A 12,030-nucleotide genomic window follows, 5' to 3' on the forward strand; every position below is an offset into this window, starting at 1 on the left:
TGAGACCCCCAGAGAGAGAGAAAGAAAGAGAGAGGAGAGTCAGACTAAGAGAGCTCCAGTTGCATGCTAATGGATTTGGCAGCACCGTGAAGCCACTTCGTCTTTATATTCCTGTTACCATTTGCTGCATATTGCCAAGTCTCTCTCTCAGCTGCAGAGAAGAAACAGCCACATGCATGATATGTTTTTCTATTCACCTGAATACAATTATGAACAAGCATTGTGTCCTGAACCCTCATACAGAGTTAACTCGAGTTAGTGGGTGCGCCGGCAAATCGCTTCTCCACGGATTTGTTTAATAAAAGTTAACTATTAAAAGATGAAAAAATCCTCCAGTCTGAATTTAAACAACTAAAACCAGGTAGAACGTGTGTAGAATGATAAATTATACATAACTAAAATCTACTGAACAAAAATATAAATGCAAAATGCAACAATTTCAAAGATTTTACCGAGTTCATAGAAGTAAATCAGTCAATTTAAATAAATAAATTAGGCCCTAACCCAGCGGTAGGCAACCCTGGTCCTGGAGAGCCACAGGCACTTCATGTTTTTGATTTAACCAACCTGGAAGACCCGTGGGTTGAATTTAGGCAATCATTGAACTGATCAATTAGCTCAGTTGGTCAGGTGTGGTGCCTAGTTGGAACAGAATCCTGCAGTACCTGCGGCACTCGAGGAACAGTGTTGCCTACCCCTGCCCTAATCTATGGATTTCACATGACTGGGCTGCGGTGCAGCCATGGGTGGGCCTGCAAGGGCATAGACCCACCCACTGGGGAGCCAGGCTCAGACAATCAGTTTACCCCACAAAAGGGCTTTATTACAGACAGAAATACCCCCCCCCCCCCCCCCCCCCCCCCCCCAGAAGAACCGCAGGTGAAGAAGCTGGTTGTGGAGGTCCTGGGCTGGCGTGATTACACGTGGTCTGCGTTTGGACATACTGCCAAATTCTCTAAAACCATGTTGGAGGCAGCTTATGGTAGAGAAATTAACAAATTGAGTGGCCTTTTTTTGTCTTCAGCACAAGTTGCACCTGTGTGACTAAAATGGCGCCGGAGCAGAAGGCAGAGGTTTTATGTGCCCCCAACTGATTGTGTTTTTTTGTTTGTTTATCTGTGTTGTTTATAACTTATTTTTTACTATTTTTGTACATAATGTTTCCGCCCACCGTCTCTTATGACCGAAAATAACTTCTAGACATCAGGACTGCGATTACTCACCACGGACTAGCAGAATCCTTTTTCTTCTTTCACGACTCTGACGAGCCCGAGGCGGAGGAAATACGGCTCCCTCGGGTACAGGCCCCGACCCCCGTGATCTGCGTGAAGAGGAGGCGGAGAAAGAGAGGCCGGAGGGCGGGCTGCCTTCTGAGGAGTAGGAGGTGATCAAATAAACCCCCACTCCCCTCAATTCTGTTAGCAAACATGCAATCTTTGGACAATAAAATGGACGAGTTATTGGGAAGAGTAAACTACCAACGGGACATACAAAACTGTAACATCTTATGCTTCACGGAGTCATGGCTGAACGACGACATTATCAACATACAGCTGGCTGGTTATACGCTGTATCGGCAGGATAGAACAGCGGCGTCTGGTAAGACAAGAGGCGGCGGACTATGTATTTTTGTAAACAACAGCTGGTGCACGACATCTAAGGAAGTCTCGAGCCATTGCTCGCCTGAGGAAGAGTTTCTCATGATAAGCTGCAGACCACATTACCTACCAAGAGAGTTTTCATCTATATTCTGTGTAGCTGTTACATACCACCACAGTCAGAGGCTGGCACAAAGACAGCATTGAATGAGCTGTATTCTGCCATAAGCAAACAAGAAAACGCTCACCCAGAGGCGGCGCTCCTAGTAGCCAGGGACTTTAATGCAGGGAAAATTAGTTTTACCAAATTTCTACCAGCATGTTAATTGTGCAACCAGAGGGAAAAGAACTCTGGACCATCTATACTCCACACACAGAGATGCATACAAAGCTCTCCCTCGCCCTCCATTTGGCAAATCTGACCATAATTCTATCCTCCTGATTCCTTCTTACAAGCAAAAACTAAAGCAGGAAGCACCAGTGACTAGATCAATAAAAAAGTGGTCAGATGAAGCAGATGCTAAGCTACAGGACTGTTGTGCTAGCACAGGATGTTCCGGAATTCCTCCAATGGCATTGAGGAGTACACCACATCAGTCATTGGCTTCATCAATGAGTGCATCGATGACGTCGTCCCCACAATGACCGTACGCACACACCCCAACCAGAAACCATGGATTACAGGCAGCATCAGCACTGAGTTAAAGGCTAGAGCTGCCACTTTTAAGGAGCAGGACTCTAACCCGGAAGCTTATAAGAAATCCCGCTATGCCCTCCGACGAACCATCAAAAAGTGTCAATACAGAACTAAGATCGAGTCATACTACACCGGCTCTGACGCTCGTCGGATGTGGCAGGGCCTGCAAACTATTACAGACTACAAAGGGAAGCACAGCCGAAAGCTGCCCAGTGACACGAGCCTACCGGATGAGCTAAACTACTTCTATGCCAGCTTCGAGGCAAATAACACTGAAACATGCATGAGAGCACCAGCTGTACCGGAAGACTGTGTGATCACGCTCTCCGCAGCCAATGTGAGTATGACCTTTAGACAGGTAAACATTCACAAGGCAGCAGGGCCAGACGGATTACCAGGACGTGTACTGCGAGCATGCACTGACCAACTAGCAAGTGTCTTCACTGACATTTTCAACCTTTCCCTGTCCGAGTATGTATAGCAACATGTTTTAACCTGTCTGGCTCTGGCGTTCCGCTAGCGGAACTCCTCCCACATTCCACTGAAAAGGCAGAGCGCGAAATTCAAAATATATTTTTTTGAAATATTTAACTTTCACACATTAACAAGTCCAATACAGCAAATGAAAGATAAACATCTTGTGAATCCAGTCAACATGTCCAATTTTTAAAATGTTTTACAGCGAAAACACCATGTATATTTATGTTAGCTCACCACCAAATACAAAAAAGGACAGACATTTTTCACAGCACAGGTAGCATGCACAAAGCCAACCTAACTAACCAAGAACCAACCAAACTAACCAAGAAACAACTTCATCAGATGACAGTCTTATAACATGTTATACAATAAATCTATATTTTGTTCGAAAAATGTGCATATTTGAGGTATAAATCAGTTTTACATTGCAGCTACCATCACAGCTACCGTCAGAAATAGAACCGAAGCAGCCAGAGTAATTACAGACACCAACGTCAAATACCTAAATACTCATCATAAAACATTTCTGAAAAATCGATGGTGTACAGCAAATTAAAGACAAACATCTTGTGAATCCAGCCAATATTTCCAATTTTTTAAGTGTTTTACAGCGAAAACACAATATAGCATTATATTAGCTTACTACAATAGCCTACCACACTACCGCATTCATTCATCAAGGCACGTTAGCGATAGCAATAGGCACGTTAGCGATAGGGAATAAACCAGCAAAATATATTAATTTTCACTAACCTTCATAAACCTTCATCAGATGACAGTCCTATAACATCAGGTTATACATACACTTATGTTTTGTTCGAAAATGTGCATATTTAGAGCTGAAATCAGTGGTTATACATTGTGCTAACGTAGCATATTTTTCCCAGAATGTGCGGATATTTTTATGACACTCCAACTATTCTGACCAAATAACTATTCATAAACGTTACTAGAAAATACATGTTGTATAGGAAATGATAGATACACTAGTTCTTAATGCAATCGCCGTGTTAGAATTCTAAAAATAACTTCATTACGACATCCAGCTTAGGTATAGCGAGAGAGTACCCAAAATCTGGGCGCAAACGACTAGTACAACATGTTCGACAGATATATGAAATAGCATCATAAAATGGGTCCTACTTTTGATGATCTTTCATCAGAATGTTGTACAAGGGGTCCTTTGTCGGGAACAATCGTTGTTTGGATTTAGAATGTCCTCTTCTCCAGTCAATTAGCACGGAAAGCTAGCAAAGTGGCGCTAAGCTCTCCTTCCTGAACAAAGGCACACAACGCAACACGCCTAACGTCCCGAATAAATTTCAATAATCTAATAAAACTATATTGAAAAAACATACTTTACGATGATATTGTCACATGTATCAAATAAAATCAAAGCCGGAGATATTAGTCGTCCATAACGACAGCTTATCAGAAGGCAAATCCAGGTCCCTTCACGCGCTCTCCAGAAAACAGGAAATTGGTGACACGTCATGCCGAGAGCTATTATTCGACCCCAGATCAAGTTACACACTCCATTTCTTCTCTCACTGCCTGTCGACATCTAGTGGAAGACGTATGAAGTGCATGTATACTGATATATATGAAGCCCATTAATAGGCAGGCCCTAGAACAGTGCATCGGTTTCAGATTTTCCACTTCCTGTCAGGAAGTTTGCTGCAAAAGGAGTTCTGTTTTACTCACAGATATCATTCAAACGGTTTTAGAAACTAGAGAGTGTTTTCTATCCAATAGTAATAATAATATGCATATTGTACGAGCAAGAATTGAGTACGAGGCCATTTAAATTGGGCACGATTTTCCCCCAAAGTGAAAACATCGCCCTCTGTCCTCAACAGGTTAATTAATCAGACCACCATAGTGCCTGTGCCCAAGAACTCTAAGGTAACCTGCCTAAATGACTACCAACGTGTAGCTTTAAAAAGTTGGTCATGGCTCACAACACCATCATCCCAGAAACCCTAGACCCACTCCAATTTGCATACCGCCCCAACAGATCCACAGATAATACAGTCTATATTCCCACTTGGACAAAAGGAACACCTATGTGAGAATGTTATTCATTGACTACAGCTCAGCTTTCAACACCATATTGCCCTCAAAGCTCATCAATAAGCTAAGGACCCTGGGACTAAACACCTCCCTCTACAACTGGATCCTGGACTTCCTGATGGGCCGCCCCCGGGTGGTAAGGGTAGGTAACAACACATCCGCTACGCTGATCCTCAACACAGGGGCACCTCAGGGGCACCTATTCCCCCTCAGGAGACTGAAAAGATTTGGCATGGGTCCTCAGATCCTCAAAAGGTTCTACAGCTGCACCATCGAGCATCCTGACTGGTTGCATCACTGCCTGGCATGGCAACTGCTCGGCCTTCGACCGCAAGGCACTACAGAGGGTAGTGCGAACGGCCCAGTACATCACTGGGGCCAAGCTTCCTGCCATCCAGGACCTTTATACCAGGCAGAGGAAGGCAGAGGAAGGCCCTGAAAATTGTTAATGACTCCAGCCATCCTCTTCATAGACTGTTCTCTCTGCTACCACACGACAAGCGGTACCGGAGCGCCAAGTCTAGGTCCAAGAGGCTTCTAAACAGCTTCTACCCCCCCCAAGCCATAAGACTCCTGAACATCTAGTCAAATGGCTTCCCAGACTATTCACATTGCCTGCCCCCCCTCCCCTCACCACTGCCACTCTCTGTTGTCATATATGCATAGTCACTTTAATAACTCTACATACATGTACATACTACCTCAACTAATCGGTGCCCCCACACATTGACTCTGTACCGGCACCCCCCTGTATATTTTGTTATTTTTTACTGCCCCTATTTAATTAATTGTAACTTTTATCTCTTATTCTTATCCGTATTTTTTGAAACTGCACTGTCGGCTGGGGCTCGTAAGTAAGCATTTCACTGTAACCTGATGTATTCGTCGCATGTGACTAATACAATTTGATTTGTAATGATCAAGCTGTTTAAATCAGCTTCTTGGCAAAGGAGAAATGCTCACTAACAGGGATGTAAACACATTTGTGCACAACATGAGAAATAAGCTTTTTGTGCGTATGGACAATTTCTGGGATCTTTTATTTCAGCTCATGAAACATGGGACCAACACTTTACATGTTGCGTTTATATTTTTGTTGAGTATACAATATATATATATTTTTATAATTTAATCTCAGATTTTTTATTACTATTAGAGCTATTTGGTTGATTTTGTGGTCTCAAACCAGTGAGTTTACTAACATTCTTCATCAAATTTAATTATTGATGAAGAAAAGGGGATGTTGTTCCCTTGTCAGATAATTGCAACATTTACTATCCATATAGCATTAAAAACAGCTTTCTTGAATGCATTTTGGAGAAAAAAATTGTGATGTGAATATTAAGTCGCGACACAACCTGGTCTAATTTGGGTCCCATGGAAAAACACAATTTTTCCACTGTTTTTCTCTCGGTCTCTAAGTGCTCCTCTCACCGCTACTCTCCCTCTTTCAATACGAATCTATAGTTGTGCTTCTATGTTTAAGAGGAGTGTACGTTTCAGGCAACCACAGCTCACATGTTAGGGGACGAGAGCTTTAAATCAGACTGCCAGGCATTAAGGGGGAAGTCAAGTACTCAGCATGTTAATATTCAAAGCAACATCACCACCAATATGTTCTTATAAAGAATAGACGTAGGGACATCTCTCTGCTCTGGCTTTCATCCGTGTGACTCATCTGTCATCTAAGCATCTGCCAGGTGGCCGGCGGCACCATTCAGCCGCTCACTGGCCAATCACAGCTCAAGGACCTGATTTGCAGATTGTATAGGGGAGGTGTGTGAAACCTGGTCAGGCAGGAGTGTCTTCAGAATTAGAACAGAACAAACACAGTGGCTCACGGGTCACTGAGAATAACATCTCATGTGGACTGTACCACAAAGCAGAGTGTAGGGGGTCTAGGAGTGCAAGGGAGAGGACGGCAGCCTTCTGACCCACGTTATCCATGTTAAACCGGACATCCGCAGACCTCTCTATACGCTGACATTTCCCCACAACCCTACTTTACCTTAGAATTCAGGTACAAGTGTTTTTTTCCAATTATCAGAGGATATATTTTCATCCAACTTTTAATCTAGAACCTGTGTAATGCATAATACACCTTACATCCGGGATGAAAAATGAGCTGGCAACAAATTCACCTAGCCTTATGAATCACTGTGGAATTAGTGGTGTGTGTATCTGTGCCATGTGTGTGCCGTGTCTGTGGCAAACGATAAGGGAGTCCATTACCGCAGGTATAAATTGATTTTATTACAGCGGCTTAATGCTTTGGGGTGGATTTCAGAAGCTCTGTGTATCACACCCCTGCAAGATAACCTCTATGGATGGTCCCTGTTAGTTTAGGCCCTCCACTACATCCATTTGTTTTCAATTAGTCTAAATGGAAAGCACCATCATTACCAGGAGAGATCTCCTCCAACTGGATGGGGAAGCTAAATGTATCCCTGAATCTCCGAAGCCCCTCTCTTCTCTCTCTCTCGGCCCCGTAATGAGGATTGATGAGGATGGCGAGGAGTTTGTTTTGGATACCGGTTGACTGGTGTATCTGTTTATCAAAACATTTTGTAATCGACTCTGTCTATATTCCAATATCCTCTCTGAGGTAGTGCCTCTGATAACAACATACTGTATTAGCAATATCCATATCGCCGCCATATTCATATCACTGTACTTCCCTTCATTTACCAAAATAGAAAAAGTCACATAATTTCCTCCGTTAGGGGGGTTGAGTTGCAGTGAGACCTCGGTGCTGACTACATGGCTGTCTGTGCCTACAGTCTCTCTCTGGCAGCCACAAGGCATAAAACTGTCCTTTGGAAGACAGAGATCATGCAGGTGCATGAGTAGGAATCATGTTGTTATCAATGCTTGGGGGGGGTGAGAGATTACCTTTAGCCCCCTACCCCCACCAATCCTCAGTTAGTGCTGGAGTAGGAATCATGTTGTTATCAATGCTTGGGGGGGGTGAGAGATTACCTTTAGCCCCCTACCCCCACCAATCCTCAGTTAGTGCTGGAGTAGGAATCATGTTGTTATCAATGCTTGGGGGGGGTGAGAGATTACCTTTAGCCCCCTACCCCCACCAATCCTCAGTTAGTGCTGGAGTAGGAATCATGTTGTTATCAATGCTTGGGGGGGGTGAGAGATTACCTTTAGCCCCCTACCCCCACCAATCCTCAGTTAGTGCTGGAGTAGGAATCATGTTGTTATCAATGCTTGGGGGGGGTGAGAGATTACCTTTAGCCCCCTACCCCCACCAATCCTCAGTTAGTGCTGGAGTAGGAATGATACTAGGTAGCGATAGCTACATTAGTTGGCTGAACTTTTGTCAAAACTCTGGTAATTTTCATCCTATAGTTCAACATGCTTTTAGCACTTTTATTTCCATGACTGATCAAAACTAATTTGCTCATGCTCTCTCTCGTCTCTCCGCAGCAGACATCAAATCCCAGCATCGAATCGCAATACATATAGAATCGTGATATTCGCAATACATATCGTATCAGCACCTAAGTATCGTGATAATATCGTATCATGAGGCCCCTGACAATTCCCAGCCCTAATGTAGATGTATCTTGAGTGTCTGGGTAGGAGTGAAGCAGGTGAGATGTATTGTGAGTGTCTGGGTAGGATTGAACCAGGTGAGATGTATCAGTGAGTGTAAACATACGAGTCGTTTGCCCTTTTTCATACAGTGTGTAATACACAGATTCAGCATGACTGTGCTAGGGCCTGTGTTTATGTGTGAGCGTTCCGGGGTCATATCCTTTCCAGGTTCCCTCAGTGAGTTCAGCTGTGGTTCAGGCTCTTTGATCAGGGATGTTGATAGGCCCATTGGCAGCCGGCTCCTCAACCAAGTGATGTTCCTCACCAAGCAAGGAGTTACGGTAAGCAGCAGGGGAGACACAGACATCCTCCCAGCCAGCCTCCACGGATCAAACCCAGCTCTCCCAGGGACCGGGAACATCAATCATCAAAGGGATCCCAGCCGCTTTTCTTCAAAGCCACTAAATAGCACTACGCTACAGCGAGGTGTCTGCCCTGCTTTGTCAAACTACAGACATCGCTAGATGCCCTGATACACTGTTTTGGGCTGAGTTGATATCATGGTACCAGATTCCAACATTTTAGGTTAGTATTTGAAGAGCACTCACCTCGATCACTCGGGAGTCAACGTCTCAGTAAAAACATGAAATAACAAAGCAGTAAAAAAACAGAGATAAAAGATGAATTCCAGTGGCATGAATATGCATGTTAACCCAGGTTACAGCTTCCAATAAACAAGAAATGTAATAAAAAAACGATTTTCAAATGACCTATAAGAGAGGAGCTATTAGGACTGATGATGTCCGAATGCTGTTCCTCGACTGCAGCTGAGCTATTAACCTTTCAGGGCTACCCATCCCGGATCCGGGAGCATCCTCATCAAAAAAGCTGACTAGCATAGCCTAGCCTAACGGGACAGGGATATCATATAATATAATTTCATGAAATCACAAGTCCAATACAGCAAATGAAAGATAAACATCTTGTGAATCCAGCCATCATTTCCGATTTTTAAAATGTTTTACAGCGAAAACACAATATGTATTTATATTAGCTAACCACAATAGCCAAACACACAACGCCATGTTTTCACCATGTTTCCACCGCATAGGTAGCTTTCACAAAACCCAGAAATAGAGATAAAATTAATCACTAACCTTGAACAACTTCATCAGATGACAGTCTTATAACATCATGTTATACAATACATTTATGTTTTGTTTGAAAATGTGCATATTTGAGGTATAAATCGTAGTTTTACATTGCAGCCACCATCACAAATAGCACCAAAGCAGCCAGAATAATTACAGAGAGCAACGTGAAATACATAAATACTCATCATAAAACATTTATGAAAAATACATGGTGTACAGCAAATGAAAGATGAACATCTTGTGAATCCAGCCAATATTTCTGATTTTTTAAGTGTTTTACAGCGAAAACACAATATATATTTCTATTAGCTCACCACAATAGCCAAACACACAACGCCATTTATTCACCGCCAAAATAGCTTTCACAAAAACCAGCAATAGAGATAAAATTAATCACTAACCTTTGGACAACTTCATCAGATGACAGTCTTATAACATCATGTTATACAATACATTTATGTTTTGTTCGAAAATGTGCATATTTAGAGCTGCAAATCGTGGTTATACATTGTGAATACGTAGCAACAATTCACCAAAATGTCCGGAGATATTTTGGACAGTCACCTAATCTAACCAAAGAACTCATCATGAACTTTACTAAAAAATACATGTTGTACAGCAAATGAAAGATACACTGTGTCACGTTCCTGACCTGTTGTCTGTTATTTTTGTATGTGTTTAGTTGGTCAGGGCGTGAGTTGGGGTGGGCATTCTATGTTTTGTGTTTCTATGTTTAGGTCGTTGGTAATTAGCCTTATATGGTTCTCAATCAGAGACAGGTGTTTGACGTTTCTCTGATTGGGAACCATATAAAGGTAGGGTGTTCACACTGTTTGTTTGTGGGTGGTTGTCTTCCGTGTCTGTATGTATGTTCGTACCACACGGGACTGTAGCGTTTTGGTTTGTAGTCTATACCTGTTCGTACGTTCTTCGTGTTATTTGTAAGTTCTCTAGTTCAGGTCTGTCTGTCTTCGTTCGTTTTTGTTATTTTGTAATTATTCCAAGTGTTGTTTCGTGTTCGTCTTCGTCGTTTAATAAATTCATTATGTTTTCTAAACCCGCTGCATGTTGGTCTGATCTCTACTCCTCCTCTTCGGACGAAGAGGAGGAGAACAGCCGTTACAGAACCACCCACCAACGAAGGATCAAGCAGCGGGTTAACGGACAGCAGCAGGTGTACAAGGAGGAATGGACATGGGAGGAAATCCTAGACGGAGAAGGACCCTGGGCAGAACCAGAGGAGTGTCGCCGCCCCAAAGCGGAGCTGGAGGCAGCGAAAGCGGAGAGGCGGCGATATGAGGATGCAGCACGGAAACAAGGCTGGAAGCCCGCAAGTCAAACCCAAAAATTTCTTGGGGGGGGGGGGCTCTCGGGGAATATAGTTGGGTCAGTCAGTGGACTTGAGCCAACTCCTCCTGCTTTACATAAGGAGCCGGTGAGGGCGGATTTGGAGGTGAGTGACGCAGAGACAGTAAAGGAGTTAATGGAGAAATTGAAGGAGAAAGATATGAGAGATGTACTGGTTTGGTGCATGAGGCACGGCATCCGTCCGAATGAACGTATTGGTGAGTTAATGTCACTGGGAACAGCTCTCCATACTCGTCCTGAGGTGCGTGCTAGCCGTCTGGTTAAGACAGTGCCTACACCACGCACCAAGCCTCCTGTGCGTCTCCAGAGTCCTGTGCGTCCTGTTACTGCTCCCCGCACTAGCCCTGAGATACGTGTTCCCAGCCCAATACCACCAGTGCTGGCACCACGCACCAAGCCTCCTGTGCGTCTTCAGAGCCCTGGTTCTCCTCCATGCACTCTCCCTGTGGTGCGTGTCTCCAGCCTAGTACCACCAGTGCTGGCACCACGCACCAAGCCTCATGTGCGTCTCCAGAGCCCTGTACGCACTGTTCCTTCTCCCCGTACTCGCCATGATGTGCGTGCCCTCAGCCCGGTACCATCAGTGCCGGTATCAGGCACCAGGCCTATAGTACGCCTTGAGAGTCCAGTGTGCCCTGTTGTTCCCCGCACTAGCCTGAAGGTGCGTGTCCTTAGCACGGTGCCTCCAGTCCCGGCACCACGCACCAGGCCTACAGTGCGTCTCAGCCGGCCAGAGTCTGCCGTCTGCCCAACGGCGCCTGAACTGCCCGTCTGCCCAACGGCGCCTGAACTGCCCGTCTGCCCAACGGCGCCTGAACTGCCCGTCTGTCCAACGGCGCCTGAACTGCCCGTCTGTCCAACGGCGCTTGAACTGCCCGTCTGCCCAACGGCGCCTGAACTGCCCGTCTGCCCAACGGTGCCTGAACTGCCCGTCTGCCCAACGCCGTCTGACCTGTCCGTCTGCAAAGCGCCGCATGAACTGCCCGTCTGTACTGAGCCTTCAAAGCCGCCCGTCTACCATGAGCCTTCAGAGCCGTCCGCCAGACAGGAGCCGCTAGAGCCTTCCGCCAGACAGGAGCAGCCAAAGCCTTCCGCCAGACAGGATCAGCCA

The sequence above is a fragment of the Salvelinus namaycush genome, chromosome 22 (assembly GCF_016432855.1).
Source record: "Salvelinus namaycush isolate Seneca chromosome 22, SaNama_1.0, whole genome shotgun sequence".
Classification (NCBI taxonomy): domain Eukaryota; kingdom Metazoa; phylum Chordata; class Actinopteri; order Salmoniformes; family Salmonidae; genus Salvelinus; species Salvelinus namaycush.